Source organism: Zootoca vivipara, chromosome 4 (assembly GCF_965207765.1).
Source record: "Zootoca vivipara chromosome 4, rZooViv2.hap1.1, whole genome shotgun sequence".
Taxonomy (NCBI): Eukaryota; Metazoa; Chordata; class Lepidosauria; order Squamata; family Lacertidae; genus Zootoca; species Zootoca vivipara.
The window spans coordinates 37,582,178-37,597,630 of record NC_142587.1 but is presented as its reverse complement, the minus strand read 5'-3'; the positions used below and the strand labels follow the sequence as shown (position 1 = coordinate 37,597,630).

At 43.9% G+C, this 15,453-nt stretch overlaps 1 long non-coding RNA gene across 1 annotated transcript in view; it reads left to right on the top strand.

The window, feature by feature from the left end:
• The window catches only part of LOC118084646 (uncharacterized), a 251,499-nt gene that overhangs the window by 33,136 nt on the left and 202,910 nt on the right, over window positions 1–15,453 (top strand). Inside the window, exons 3-4 of the long non-coding RNA XR_004692539.3 lie at window positions 5,294–5,402; window positions 9,679–9,814. This is a non-coding gene — a long non-coding RNA (uncharacterized LOC118084646). The remainder of the gene's footprint in view (window positions 1–5,293; window positions 5,403–9,678; window positions 9,815–15,453) is intronic.

Sequence of the window (15,453 nt, the reverse complement as noted above, 5' to 3'; positions counted from 1 at the left end):
GCAGAGTTGGGAGGTATGCTGAAGATAATCTAGTCCAGGCTTCTTCAAACTTGGCCCTCCAGATGTTTTTGGCCTACAACTCCCATGATCCCTAGCTAGAAGGACCAGTGGCAGGGCTGTCTTAAGGTTGTCGGGCGCCCTGGTGCCGTGATGCGGATATCGCTCCGCCCCCCCGCCCCGTTTCTTGCTGTGGCTGGTGGGCGGGCGCAGCCCAGCACCCTGGCGCCCCGCGCCACCCAGCCTTCCCTTAGAGCCGGCCCTGACCGGTGGTCAGGGATGATGGGAATTGTAGTCTCAAAACATCTGGAGGTCCAAGTTTGAGGAAGCCTGATCTAGTCCAACCCCCTGCAATGCAGGAATATGCAGATTTCCCATATGGGGATTGAACCTATGACCTTGGTGTTATCAGCACCATATGGACAACTTAATTTTCTATTTTTGCTAACTCATGTGGAAATGTGGATCATTGAACTTAAGATTGGGATAACGATAAAACAAATGGACAGGTTCACCCATCCCTAACCACTTCACTGCCAGGAGTCCCTCCACTGATAACTTTAATATAGCAGTAGATAACATATGGAAACTAGTGTTCTTCTGGCATATGAGTCAACCCCTTGAGGAAAAATGTAAGACCAGTGTATGAGTCACCCCCAAATGCTTGTTGTATCCAGTATTTGTTGTGCATGTTGCACAGGCATACGGTATGAATCCCAAGTTTCCTGCAAAGAGCAGCATACAGATATATAGGAAATATAGAGCTGTATTGATACAGAAAAACATTGAAATAGAGCAATAGAGTGACACGGGGCTTTGTGGGGCACCAAATCCAATGGGGGTGAGGCTTTGTTGTAGATATCACACTTTGGAAGGCAGCTCCCTAAATCACCCTGATTCACCTTGCCATTTGATGCACACACAATGCCAATGCTCACTCCTATTAGCCAGCTCTGTGTCCTCATTGAAGCCCTTGTATCCAAACTGAATGCTGGATCAGGGCGGTGGTGTCTTTCTTATAGAATCTTAAGGCAGTTTTAGAAAGAAGATGCTTGGAAATTGGTACTTCAGGCAATGGTGAGGTGGGGGAGATGAGCCCTTTAAACTAAGGTGCACCTGACAGCCTTAATCTTCAGAAATCTTCACAGTTAAGCATGGTCTTGATAACCTTGAGAGATATCCTTCGTGGTGGGACTAACTCGAGCATAGATAATGCAATTTATTGATAAAGCTGCGAGTCTGAGTAGGTCAGCACACAGCACAGAGAAGCTTTTGTACCCGCTGTTTACAGCTCACTTTGTATTCTCTTTCCTCCTCTATAATTCGATCACGGGGGTTGGGTGGGGAATAAAGTGCATTGCTGTCACTGTGTCATTTCCCTCTGACACGTCAAAATTTCTGATGGATTTTACTCTGTAGGGCTCTGTAAATCAGCGACAAGGTCATTGGTGCAAGGGGGGAAGGGTACCCCAGGTACCCCCTCCTTTTCAAAAGCACCCTATTTCAATAGTTTATTTCACTCGACTTAGAAGGCCTTCAATCCTCAACGTGGTTACTCATCTGTATGTCTCACTTGTTTCAGATCCTCTTGCTTATAGGCAAGTGTGTTTAGGAATGCAGCCAAATGGGTTAGTGGGTGATCCTTGCAGGAATGCTAATGAACCTTGCTTCCATGGAGAGAATACAAATCAGCAGACTCAGAGCTGCTATAGAAGGAAAAGGCTTCAAGAAAGTTTGGTTGTCCTCTGTTTACGTGGAGAAGGTTCCCCACCACACACAAACTCATATAGGAAATTGTATATCTATGTTATGCCCTTCCTAAATTTTTAACACCATCAAGTGTAATTTTTTACATTAACATTCCATCCAACATCCCAAGAATTTCAGTGTTGCTGTTGCTGCTTTCTTAGCTCTTAGTCCACAGCAGATGGGTCTACTGGTGTCCTCCTGCAAACATCAACATAGCCTGGGAAACCCACGGCATATTTAGCTCCTCCAAGGTATTGTGTGTTCCAAATGGCTGAGTGTACGTTCTGCCAAGGCTCCTGGCCCTGCAGACAGTTTCAACAGCTCCTGGCCGACAATACATCAGTCTTGGAGTGCCTGGCTGCAGCAGGGTGTATGGAGTTCAGAATTACAACCAGCAATAGCAGGGAGATGCACCTGAAGGAGGAACAGGAAGTAGAGACAGAGGGAGTTGGACAGAGAGGCAAGGAGAGAATATTAGGCTTTGTAACTGCTCTTTGTGAAACAAACTTACAGTGGTACCTCGGTTTACAAACACAATTGGTTCCGGAAGTCTGTACTTAACCTGAAGCGTACTTAACCTGAAGCAAACTTTCCCATCGAAAGTAATGGAAAGTGGATTAATCCGTTCCAGACAGGTCCGCAGAGTACTCAACCTGAAGCGTACTTAACCCGAGGTATGAGTGTAATTGGTTCCGGAAGTCCGTACTTAACCTGAAGCGTACTTAACCTGAAACGAACTTTCCCATTGAAAGTAATGGAAAGTGGATTAATCCATTCCAGACAGGTCCGCGGAGTACTTAAACTGAAAATACTCATGCTGCCCAACGCAGCTGCCTCGCTTGGTCTCACGGCTGGGCCGGCTGTGTATGTACCACAACTCAGCTCACAAGGCCTGCTGCTCATAAAATCACTGCTTGTTTCACACCTTTCTGGTGTACTGCAATTCACCCAGAGATCTATCCCTGCATCCTGATCTACCTTCTACCTCTGTTATCGAGTATGCTGCTTCTCTGCACCCAGTGCTTTTCTGCTGAGTGCCAGGACAAATAAGGCCGGGGGGGAGGAGGTGTCAGCTAAGCATTGTGCCCCATTTCGCTGGATGCTGACACCTGGCCTGAATTCTGGTTTTATGCCACCTAGGCCAAAGCTATTATGGCTGCTCCGACCATTTACAAAGGGCAATGATGGGAGAGTATAGCTGCTGCTGTTGCCCAGTCTCTCGATTCTGGTATGTATCTTGGGCTTGTCAGAGCAGCTTTCTAGAAACAGAATTCTAAAACTAGTGGCATTTTTCGTTGACTTGGTTGCCTTTTGATGGTTGTCCTACGATGGGAATGGTCATTTCCAGCCAGTAACAGACAAAAAGGTTGAAATTTGAGTTCTAAATTACTCAACACATTTTTTCTGAATGCCACCCAATACACAAATGTGTGCCAGGCAAAATATGTAAATAGAAGCATGTCGTTCTCACACATTTTTATTACCAGCATAGTACTGGAAGGTTAGCCATGGCTGAGGGAAGCAATTGCTTCCCTCTCCGCTTTCTGTTTCAGCCTCTGAGAATTTTCCCTAAGTCGGGATCAAACATTGACATTTGGTTGTTGCAATTTCAAAGATAAACAGCTTTAGCCCCATTTCTTCCCCCTACTTTGAATCCCTAGCTGCTGCTGTTGCTGCGGCTGTTGCAATGATGCATCTCATCTGGCTATATTGAGTAACCCAAATTAAAACAATCCTCCTGTCATTCAAGATGAGACGGCTTATTTCCACTGGACTTTTTTCAGAAGTCTTAATCTTTCCATTCAAGTTTTATAAACAACCTTTTGAGAAGTTGTTTTTTTTTTAAGTGCAGTGTAGAAACTGTTTCAGAGGAAACATGTATGGGTATAGAAAAATAATAGCTATGCTTGCAGTAATTAGAAAGATTTGTCCTGGAGGCCGGAGGCCTGCTGAGATGAGTGCCTTCATCCCCAGATCTGTGCCAGCCAGTTGGTTATTTAGCGATGAGCTTGCCCTCTTCCCCACTCCTTGCTGATAGGACTAAAGCAGCTGAGAATGTGTGAAAGTTGGTGCTTTGCTTGGCTGCAATAACTGTGCACTGCTTATGTGTGAGAGTAAGTCTGAGTCAATGATTCACTTGAGCTGCCCCCCCCCTCCATTTTTGCTAGCTACTCCTCTTCACTTATTTGTTCCACATGAGATTTATGAGGGTGGGGGAAGGTGTCTGTGGTGTTAGTAGGGAGGAAAAGGCAGTGAGATAATGCAAGGGCTGGCAGGCAGGAAGTTGCTGACTGGGCCATTGCAGCTCTGAAATGATGCCCTGGGAATATTTGGGGGGGGGGGGAGAAGGAAGCAGAGTGGATGTGCCTCCCTTATTTCTTCTGGAAACAGTGATGCAAGGAAACGACACTGAGTTTATTGGTTGAAGATGAGAGGGCCATGATAAACGAATTAGCAGGACACCTGGTCTTGTTATGTAAGTGGCATGGTTCCACAGAGGCTTCGGTGCATAAAACAGATGTGGGGGTAATGTTGTGTTATCAAGGGACATGCAGAACCAGGGCTGGCTTAAGCGGGTCGGGGGCCCTGGCGCCGTGGTGCACGGATCGCTCCGGCGCCCCCGCCCCACCCCGTTTCTTCCCACGGCTGGTGGGCGGGCACATCACGGTTTCTGCGCGGCTTCGTCGTGCAGCGCCCCCCAGCCGACCTGGTGCCCCGCGCCACCCAGCCTACCCCTAGAGGCGGCCCTGTGCAGAACAGCTCCTAGATGTGTTCCCTGTATTTCTCTGGTCGTTGCAGCTATACAGTTCAACTTATTCTAAGTATCTGGAGCTGGCTACCCTACATTAAAAACTAGGCTGGTGCTGTAATTTAATCTGCAGGACTGTATCTGTAAGATGCCAAATGCAAACATTCTGGGTAAAATTTTATTCATTATATATGAACACCCATTGACAGGCACAATTTCAAACATAAGCAAACCTCTTGTGTTTATTTCCAGCTGCTTCTTGTATCCATCAACTTGGTTTTTTAATTAAAAAACAACAACCCCATAAAGGAATACTACACTGGCAATATATCTCCTACTTCAAAATGCATAGTCTAGCAAAAGATTGTTGGGACTTCAATTAGCAGTTTATGTGCCAATTGACTCTAGTCTACAGGCATTTAGGGGTTAGTCAGAAGAAGGGGTGATTTCTTTAACTACCACGTTATTGTGCTTTAATCTGTTTGATTTACTGTTTGGTTTCAGTTTTATTGCATTTTATTCTGTTCAGTTGAGCTTTCCCCCAGTTCTGTTTCTGTAGTTATTATTACTTCTTCAAGCGTTCATAATAGAATAGCTATAAATCAAGGTATATAAATAAAATACTGTTTTTGTCTCTGGCAGAAATCAATGTCTAATAGGTTGAAGAGAAATGTGATCATGTCCATGATGTGCAATAAAGAAAATATGGCAACTAAATAAATGCTAGCTTGATCCATGCAGCCCATGCCTGTTCGTTTTAAACCACCTTTTAAATAGAATATGTTCTTCTGCCAACAGAGATGATCTTACCTAAGGGGTTCCATGAGTTGAATGACAATACCAAACACATCGTTTGGAGAGAAAAAAAGGGGGAGAGAGAGGAATATGAAGATAGAGAAAAGAAAATGTATGTATTTATTCATTTTGGGAAATTTCAGCACAATTATCTTGAAGCAGCCTACACTTAACATTAATAACACCACAAACACATTTTAAATCAATAATAATAATAATAATACAAATTTAAAAGTAAAAGCACAAAAGCAGCAGGGCCTCATAAACAGAAGATAACATAAATGTGTATCCAGTTTGAAGTTGAAGGAATATTGAGAAAGTACTGTAGATCCATTCTTACATTTATATGCTGCTGCAGATCTGGATCCACAAAATGTAGCACATAAAGGAATCCTAATAAATTGCAAGTCTTCCAAGTCCTGTCTGTAAATCTATGGATCCAAACTACCACTGAGCCTCTATAAGATGAGCCTGCTAGAGATCATGCCAATGGTCCATCTAGTCCAGCCTAAAGGAGACCTGCAAGCAGGATTCGAACACAGGAGCACACTCCCTCCCTGTGGTTTCCTGCAACTGGTATTCAGAAGCATTACTGCCTCTAACTGTGAAGGCACAGCTTAGCCAGCCGTGATGGCTAGCAGCCATCAATATGGTAACAGGGTAGTTTAAATCATGTTGATAACCACTGCCCTTCCAATATGAATGCTAAATTAGAAAGAATGACTCATAGATTGGCTAATTGCATGTTTTGGGAGATGTTATCAATTGCATGTGTGGAAAATCAGGGTAAATGGATACTCATTTATTTTTAACATCTCTTTAGCAGAGGAAAAAGTTAGGCAATTTTGTTTCACGGCCCATGTCACCACAGTTCTCTATCTGTCTCTGTGGCTTAAAAACATACCAAAGGGACTGTGCTGGGTTTCCTGCTGGAGTTTGCATCAAGGGAGATTAGATTGTTTTGTCCCATGTCACACTGGTCTTTACATTTTCAGATAAACATGATACTGTACACTGTAGACTAATATGGTATCAGAAATGAAATGGCTTTCAGGAATTTGTTTATTTATTTGTGGCATTTGCATGTTGTCCCATAGCATGTAGTTCTCCTCCAATAAGAAGAATGCAGATATTAAATAACACAGAATGACATAACATCAAAAATAAATAGATTCAACAAAAATAGCACACGATGCCCCCCAAGATTAAATCACTGAAAGGCCCACTAGCTGCACTAGCTATAGTTTCCTAACCGTCTTCAGAGGCAGCCCTATGTATAATGCATTGCTGTAATCTAACCTTGAGGTTACCAGAGCATAGTCAACAGTAGTTAGGCTATTCCTGTCCAGATAGGGGCATAGCTGGACCACCAGCCGAAGCTGATGGAAGGCACTCCGGGCCACTGAGGCCACCTGAGCCTCGAGCAACAGCAAAGGATCCAGGAGTACCCCCAAGCTACGAAATTTTTCCTTCAGAGGAAGTGTAACCATATCTATCTATCTAGCCTGGTGAACAAGTGATTGCTTCCCCTTGAGCAAGGGTGTTTGTGGTGCTGGGTGCTGGGAGGAGATCAGATATTCTGCATTTTAGTGTAGCTACCGTATGACTTGGTAGCAATATTTTTGTGATGAGTTAGTCCAGGCATCCCCAAACTGCGGCCCTCCAGATGTTTTGGCCTACAACTCCCATGATCCCTAGCTAACAGGACCAGTGGTTGGAGAAGATGGGAATTGTAGTCCAAAACATCTGGAGGGCCGAATCTGGGGATGCCTGAGTTAGTCGGTATGCTGTACACATGAAAGCTCAAATCCTATCTGGAAATAGGATGAGAATTATGGGTAAAGCTTCCTACCAGTGCAAGGAGTGCCTTTCCATAGGTCATGAGTGATGTGGGGACAGCTGTGAATTAAGGTTCACAACAGGGGAAATGTGTTTGCTTGCCGAGTATGAAAAATGACTGAGTGGAAAAAGCCTTTTAAACTAAACAGTCAATATAGTGCCCTCAGGAAAAATGGCATGCTTATTTATTTAAGACTCCTCTACAAAAAAGCAAGGTAACTTTAACAGTAATAATAATAGTAATAGTGATATAAAAATAAAGTAATAAATCAGAACACCTTAAACAAAAAATAAATAATTATCTGCCCCATCTATCTTTAATATTCTACTTCTGTTTTTGATGAAACATTTCAACGTCTTCTCACTTTCAAGGTGACCTACAAATCTGTCTTGATTATTATCATAGCCAAGGCAGAAGCTTATATGATCTAAGTGCACACAGCATTGCCCTCCTAGAAAGTCGATAGCTCTGAAAAAATAATTTGCTTGCTAAGCCATCGATCTGAGACATAGTGATATTGATTTAAAACCAGCTACAACTCTGTATGCATTTGTCTGACATTTTTCTTTTATGGAAGTAAATTCCTACTTCCCTCAGCCCCAAACATAGGCTATATTTTTTAAAAATAATAATAATAATAATACCATCATCATCTCGTATTTCCTGTAAATTACAAATTAGCCTGGTTTCGAAAAACTCTTAGCTCTCTCTAGGTGAACAATTTGAGATAATCCAAATTTAGGGAAATCTTAATCTAATTCAGTGATCAGAGGTCAATCTACTGTAGTCCAGCTCAACTGTTCTTACATCAGGTCCTAATAATGAGAAAATACTGGGTTATGAACTTTGCGAAAACCAAAGGCTAAGCAAGCTAAGAGTTAACAGGTTTCTTTGTTATTGGACAGCATGGATCAACTTATTTAGCTTTTATTTTTATTTAGCCACTATCATATGAGTAGAGGGCATAACCGAGATGTGTGCTAGGCCACAATGAAGATTCAGTGGTTCTAGACCTCATGCTGATAGAATGTTAGCAGCCTTTGCTAATATATAGGAGAGAAAAGATTCTACTGGCCAGAGATTGGGTTTGCCAACACAATTTCAATGGCACCTCCAATCAATAGCTCCAGTTTATTTGTGGTGGTCTCTGTTTACAGATACAAGTTTATCCCATGTGTGCAAATACAAGAACCATATTTAGTCATTTCTGATCATGAGCATCTCTGTATGCCTGCTTTTCAATGGTGTGCTCTCAAACTGTGAGGAGTTTAAAACAAATACATTTCCCTTTTCTATTTGGTTAGTGGGAGCACGAAGTAAAAGCAATTCAATGGTGTTGGTTGTTTCCAGACAAGGAAAGCCCAAAACCTGCAGGAACTACTTTGTAGGAAGGAGGAGGGGGTGGGATTGGTCTGTGGACAGGGCAAAGCTAAGTTTCCTGCCTTTGGTTTTAGCCAGAAATATTTTGTCTGAAGTTGTTTCCACATGGCACTTTATTGTGGACGTAATGCTGCTCACAAATCATCAAAATGGCGCCAGATATGATTTCCCCATTTACCACTCCCACAGAAAATCTGATAAAGAAACAAAGCAATGGGAAAAATAAATTCAGATTAAATTGAGGCGGGGAGAAACCTGCAGCCCCAAGTCCACAATAAACTGCTGTATGGAAGCAGTCTGCTTCCATGCAGCAGTATGATGGCTGTTTGAAAACCAGACCTTACAGGGGCTGATTCTCATGGGGTGTAACTTGCATCTTGTGGATACTGCCCACCATCTTCAAATATTTAATGGGCTGTCACATGGAAGATGGAGCAAGCATGTTTTCTCCTGCTCCAGAGGGTAGGACCCGAACCAATGAATTCAAGTTACCCAAATGGAGATACTGGCTAAACATCAGGAAAAGCTTTCTGAAGGTACGAGCTGTTTGGCCGTGAAATTGACTCTTTTGGGAGGTGGTAGGTTCTCCTTCCTGGGAGGTTTTCAAGCAGAGGTTGAGTGGCCATCTGCCGTGGATGCATTAGTTGAGATTCCTGCATTGCAGGGGGTTGGACTGACTAGACGACCCTCAGGATCACTTCCAACTCTACACTTCTATGATTCTATGACCACAAACTACTTCCCTATGGAGTTCTTCAGTGTAGAGTTGAAAATGGAGGATCCATGTTGTAAGCAGCTCCAATTTCTGCTGAATTGTGTGCGGCAAGCCACTTATTTCTCAACCTCCCCCCCCCCATCTTTAATGTGGTGATAATAGTACCGAGCTGCATTGCAAGGAGTAGTGAAATATTTATGCTCTGAACATTTGAAAAGCCCTATCTAAGTGCTTAGTCCTATTATTGGTTATTTTCTTCTACGTCAAGGTTCGCCAATGTAATGCCCTCCAGATGTTTTGACTCCAACTCCTATCAGTGCCAACCATGGGTGCCACAGGGCAGTATTTTGTCCCCAATGCAGTTATGAATCTGTTAGGAAGTGGTCGTTATGACCAACACTTATTTCTCTACTACATCTGAGCAGTGCTTTTTTTTCCTTAAAAAATGTTTAGGGGTACTCTTATTTTGACTCAAGAAAATCACTGGGAAAGGAGGTGGTAACAGCGAAACTGACCAATCACCGTTCTAGATTCCAACTCCTACTTCACACCGCTCGCTTCCGTCTGAGACTCAGGAAACACCATGACAGTAAGTGAGGCCGCCATCAGGGGTAGCAACGGAACTGACGATTCACCGTGCTATTCAACGGAACTGACGATTCACCATGCTACAGAAGAAACGAAAAAAATATTTTTTAAAAAAGTTTCTTCTCCCGTTAGATTCACAAAATGTTTAGGGGTATCCATACCCCTGCATCCCCCCCAGAAAAAAAGCACTGCATCTGAGTCAGGAGAGACTGTGCAAGCCCTGGACTAGTGCCTGAATGCAGTGATGGACTGGATAATGGTCAATAAACTTAGCTCCCTGATACTTGTAGAAGAAGCATTGGATGTGCATTAGGCATTGATGTTTGCAGAGCAAAGATTACATGAGTAGACTTCTATCGGCATATACTTTCCACATGTTGTAGACCAGGCACCCCCAAACTTCGGCCCTCCAGATGTTTTGGACTACAATTCCCATCTTCCCCGACCACTGGTCCTGTTAGCTAGGGATCATGGGAGTTGTAGGCCAAAACATCTGGAGGGCCGCAGTTTGGGGTGCCTGTTGTAGACCCTGAATCTATAGCGTTCCAAAGCATGTGGTAAGCCTGCACACATAGGCTTTTCCCCACAACCACACAACATATGACATCCTTTCTTTCCTCCTCTCCTTCTTCCACAAGCAACAGACAAAGTGCATATATTTTTAAAGCGAGCTTTTGGAAATATAGGCAGTAAGCTACCACAACCCATAAATCAAATTTTACAAAGCCAGTAAGTTGAAGCAAGGAAGCCAGACTTTTCATTTCATTGCTATTCCCGAATGTTTAATGCAACAGAGAGCTATTATCATTAGCAGTAAATGAAGAGATTGAGCTAGCTGTGTAAAATAGCTCATGAAATTTTCTTATGGGTGGTTAAAAGGGCACTTTCTCTCTTTGCCAGGCACAAAAATGTTCACATAAGTTTGCTAGCTAAGGATCTACTTAAATCATTTTCATGGGTGGTAGGCCAGCCCCCATTATTTTTTTTTGAAAAAATGAACAATGTATTGGTTTCATAGACAAAAACAGATGAGTGTACAGAACCTCATGCAGTCATTCTCTCCAACTTTTCCTTTTCCCGGAAAAGTTTTAGTCTTCCTGTCATTACAGGAAATGTAATGTTTCACTGCCGGTAGGCTACAAAATCACTGCTGGATATCCTGGAATAGATAGATAACCATATGTTTCTACTTATTGGTAAACAAAGATCAGTAAAAGGTTTTGTAGCTTTTGTAGCTGGAGTCTGTCAGGGCCCCACCTTTCCAGGCCAGGTGGGGGGGAAAGCCTGCAAGCCAGGGAGCAGGTTTTCCAGGGCTCACAGCTGAGGTGAACTTCAGACATTCTGACTCCTTTTTAACATGTTCAGCAATTGAGTGAAAATCAGACACTACCCCCTCACACAAACCTTATGCACATTTCAATGTACAGAAAGGTGGCTGGATCATCTGAAAATGGCCATTAATGTTCTCACATCATCACCTCTGGTTACCACCCACCATTGCATATTGTATCATAGGAAGGGGTGATGGGAATGTGTGAGTGTGGGGACCTTCTTATTTGGTGCTAGGGGATGTTTCAAATTTTCTCTTGTGGCTGCCTTAACATATTTTTTACTGATAGTTTTGGGTTTTTTGGTGTTTGGTTTTAATTGTGCCTTGCAAGACACTTTGAGGCTCTCTGGAAAGGCAGGATAGAAACGTCTTAGAGAAAGTCAGGATATAAATGGAGAGAGAAAGAGAACAATGAAGTGTCTTGATAGCTATAAATCTTTCTCCGCTCCCTTCCGACAGCGGAAAGCATAGAATAACAATTTTCTGCCTGGCATTGCATTTGGCAGAGACGGATTTTAGCTGGACTGGAAGCAGCATGGGGCGAGAGAGGTCTGCAGATTAATATTTGGGAATTTGATGCAGGAACAGTGGTTGTACTACCTTGCCATAGGAATATTTTGGCTTCCACTATACTCTGCTCGTATATTTGTAAATATATAAGCAGATATTGCAAGACAACCATAACCCTCCAGTGCTCTCTTATCAAAATAAAATAAACTCCATAGCATTGGACTTATCACTGCTTAAGAGAACTGGAGAGAATTTAGCAATATGTAGGCAAGGCAGATAAAGATCCTTGAGGTTATTTTTTAAAAAAGTTTTAACCCCAACATTTATAATCTGGAATCTGCTTCTCTGTGATCTATATTTATCTTTTCGCTTAACACATAAACAGCTGTTTGATATTGGAACAGCGGGAGAGGATTACGTAGACATCTAATAAACTGGCCTCAATACTGGTATGTGTGTATGTGGTTCATAGTTGTGCCTGATATTTTAGGAATCTGCTGCGATGAGAACTGAGTATTATATCAGGTTTGTTTTTATTTTTTAACTGGTGATTTAAAAATATATATTTATATACTGCTTTATCACTGTGAGAACTGGAGGCTGGATTAGTTGGGCCATTGGCCTGATCCAACAGGAGCCTTCTTATGTTCTTAAAAAGACTGCTTTTTAAAAAGAGAGCCAGTGTGGTATAGTGGTTCAGAGTGGTAGACTTGTAATCTGGTGAACTGGGTTCGCATCTCCGCTCCTCCACATGCAGCTGCTGGGTGACCTTGGGCTAGTCACACTTCTCTGAAGTCTCTCAGCCCCACCCACCTCACAGAGGTGTTTGTTGTGGGGGAGGAAGGGAAAGGAGAATGTTAGCTGCTTTGAGACTCCTTCAGGTAGTGATAAAGCGGGATATCAAATCCAAACTCTTCTTCTTCTTCTTCTTCTTCTTCTTCTTCTTCTTCTTCTTCTGCTTCTGCTTCTGCTTCTGCTTCTGCTTCTGCTTCTGCTTCTGCTTCTGCTTCTGCTTCTGCTTCTGCTTCTTCTCCTTATTCAAAACTCAGAAGGACCGGGGCTCAAGGCTATGCTGCATCTGTGCCCTCTGATCTTAACATTGTGCACCTTAATTTTAGCTGTGTTGGGGCAGGCTATTAAGAATGCAGGTTGCTGCCTTGAGCCAGGTCACACGATTTATCCATCTAATCCTGTACTTTGCAGGGTCTCAGGCAGAGAGAGAGAGAGAGAGAGAGGCGCTTCCCACGATCAGCTGCCTGATTCTTTCAATGTTTGATGCCAAGGACTAAACCTGTTGCCTCCCCTGTTGCTTGCTTTGCTTAGCGAAGCGGAATAGGTCATTTGTATGCATTTGCAGCCCCCCCCTTCCTTTTTTCTTATTGGGTACTTCATCAAACCTGAGTAGTAGTGTAATTCCCTGATTAACACAACTATAAAACACAGAGGAGGATCAGGTCAATTGATTTTCCAGCTGCAGGAATCCTGCAGGGTGGATGGCAGGTATTTATAATCACAACCCCCCACCCTCCTCACAACATAACAATGCATAAAATAGTTTCTCTCCCTTGTGGCTCTCCTGTGCTATTTGTATTCCACCCCCCCAAAAAAGTATACATCAATCTTCTGTGGGGAATGACAGTTGGCTTCTCCCAGCATAATGAGACGGCTTCACAGTCACTGGCAGACAGGAGGCCAGTAAGATAACACTTCCCACAAGCTTTGCATTCCAGCCAAGCTGTTAAGAGACACCCTCTGAATGGAGGGGAGAGAGTGCCGCCTAATGTTGCTGCTGCTGCTGCTGCTCTTGAAAAGAGGATCCATGCAGTCATAGGGAAGAGAATCTGATTTTTTTTTTTGCCCCAGATAACAGTCAAATAGCACCATACTTTCTTTATGGCCCAATGTGACAAATATTGGTTTGTGGCAGTTCCCCTTCCTTTGATTCACTATAATCCAAGATGACATTTGTTGAGACATTACTATACCATAAGGATTGTGTTGCTCTTCCATCCTACTTCTTGACACGCATTCCCTCCCACCAACATGATGTGTTGCTATTAGACATGGGCTTATTATGTGGATGGGGGAGGGGGACCATGCATATGAAAAACTGTGGACCAGAGAGACAGGAGATAATCTACCCTGAGCCCTTCTCTGAAAGCAAACCTTCATGTATTTGTTTTTGCACCTATACTTTGCACCTTGTTTGGGGGCGTAGGTGGCGCTGTGGGTTAAACCACAGAGCCTAGGGCTTGCTGATCGGAAGGTTGGCGGTTCGAATCCCTGCAACGGGGTGAGCTCCCGTTCCTCGGTCCCAGCTCCTGCCAACCTAGTAGTTTGAAAGCATGTCAAAGTGCAAGTAGATAAATAGGTACAGCTACAGCGGGGAGGTAAACGGCGTTTCCGTGCGCTGCTCTGGTTCGCCAGAAGCGGCTTTGCCATGTTGGCCACATGACCTGGAAGCTGTACGCCGGCTCCCTCGGCCAATAACGCGAGATGAGCACTGCAACCCCAGAGTCGGTCAGGGGTCCCTTTACCTTTAGCTTACTGCTATTGTTAGGGTTGAGCTATAGGGAGCAGCTGTAGAGCCAGGGGCCTAGAGTTACACCAGAGAGTCAAATGAAAATAGGAGCCAAAGTCAAGGAACGCACCATAATCAAGAAGTTCATCGTTTCTCTGGCAAAGTGCACTCCCAGACCAAACATGAAACCTTTTATAGTCCTTCCTGTCTAGGAGGACCCAATGGCCAGTGGCTGGGTGTAGCCAGAGCCTGAGAAAACACCATTGCCCAAGGAGATGTCATTGGTGGCTCACCATATGACTGTGAACAGGGGAAGGGCTGCCGTTCTGTGGTAGAGCATCTTGCTTTGCATGCAGAAGGTGCCAGGTTCAGCCCCTGGGATATCCAGGTAAGGCTGGTAGGGTTGCCAGACTCAATACCTCACAGGACTTCTGTGCCTTTAATTGCCCTGCACTCTTTTGAGTCTGGAAACCTTAAAGAGAAACCAGCAGACCCTTTGTTTAATTTCCAAGCAAAGGGTCTGCTGGTTTCTCTTTAAGGTTTCCAGACTCAAAAGAGAGCAAGGCAATTAAAGGCACAGAAGTCCTGTGAGGTATTGAGTCTGGCAACCCTAAAGGCTGGAGAAGCATCCTGCCTGAAACCCTCAAGAACCAGTTGGCGTGTAGACAACACCCAGCTAGATGGACCCATTTGGTGTGAGGCAACTTCTTCTGCTCCCAGTCCCATCTGCTCCTGACAGTCATAATGGAGGATACCGAGAGAAAGATGGTTGTCTTCGTGCTCTTCAGACATGTAGACCACACACAGGCAAAGGCAGAGACAAGCAACCACAACTCCACCATTCCCTTCTAGTTCAGGGGGGAAAGCAGTGGGTGGTTTTGGCTATATGCCTGCACCTGGCAATTGAGCGAAAACAAATCCTAGGCTAAGGGGGCTAGAGAGAGGAAGAGGATCCTCCTCATTTCCTGTAGTTCTAAGACTGAGAGAGGAAGCATCCACTCACCATGCTTGACCTGCAGCTGGCTGAGCAGTCACCATGGCAACCATGGCAGTGGAGACAGCTGAGCTGTGCACACAAACATGTCTTGGGAACTGGCTACCCCACTGACATACTGTTTTCTATGCAGTTTTCTTTGGGTGACCATATACTTTGAGCATTGATCAGCTAATTGATTTCAGCTATGGAAGCTGTACATATGTTGCTGGCAGGGGGGGGGGGCGTGGAGTTGGAAATCAAAGTGGCATTGTTTGAATGATGAATGGAAAACAGATGTAAATA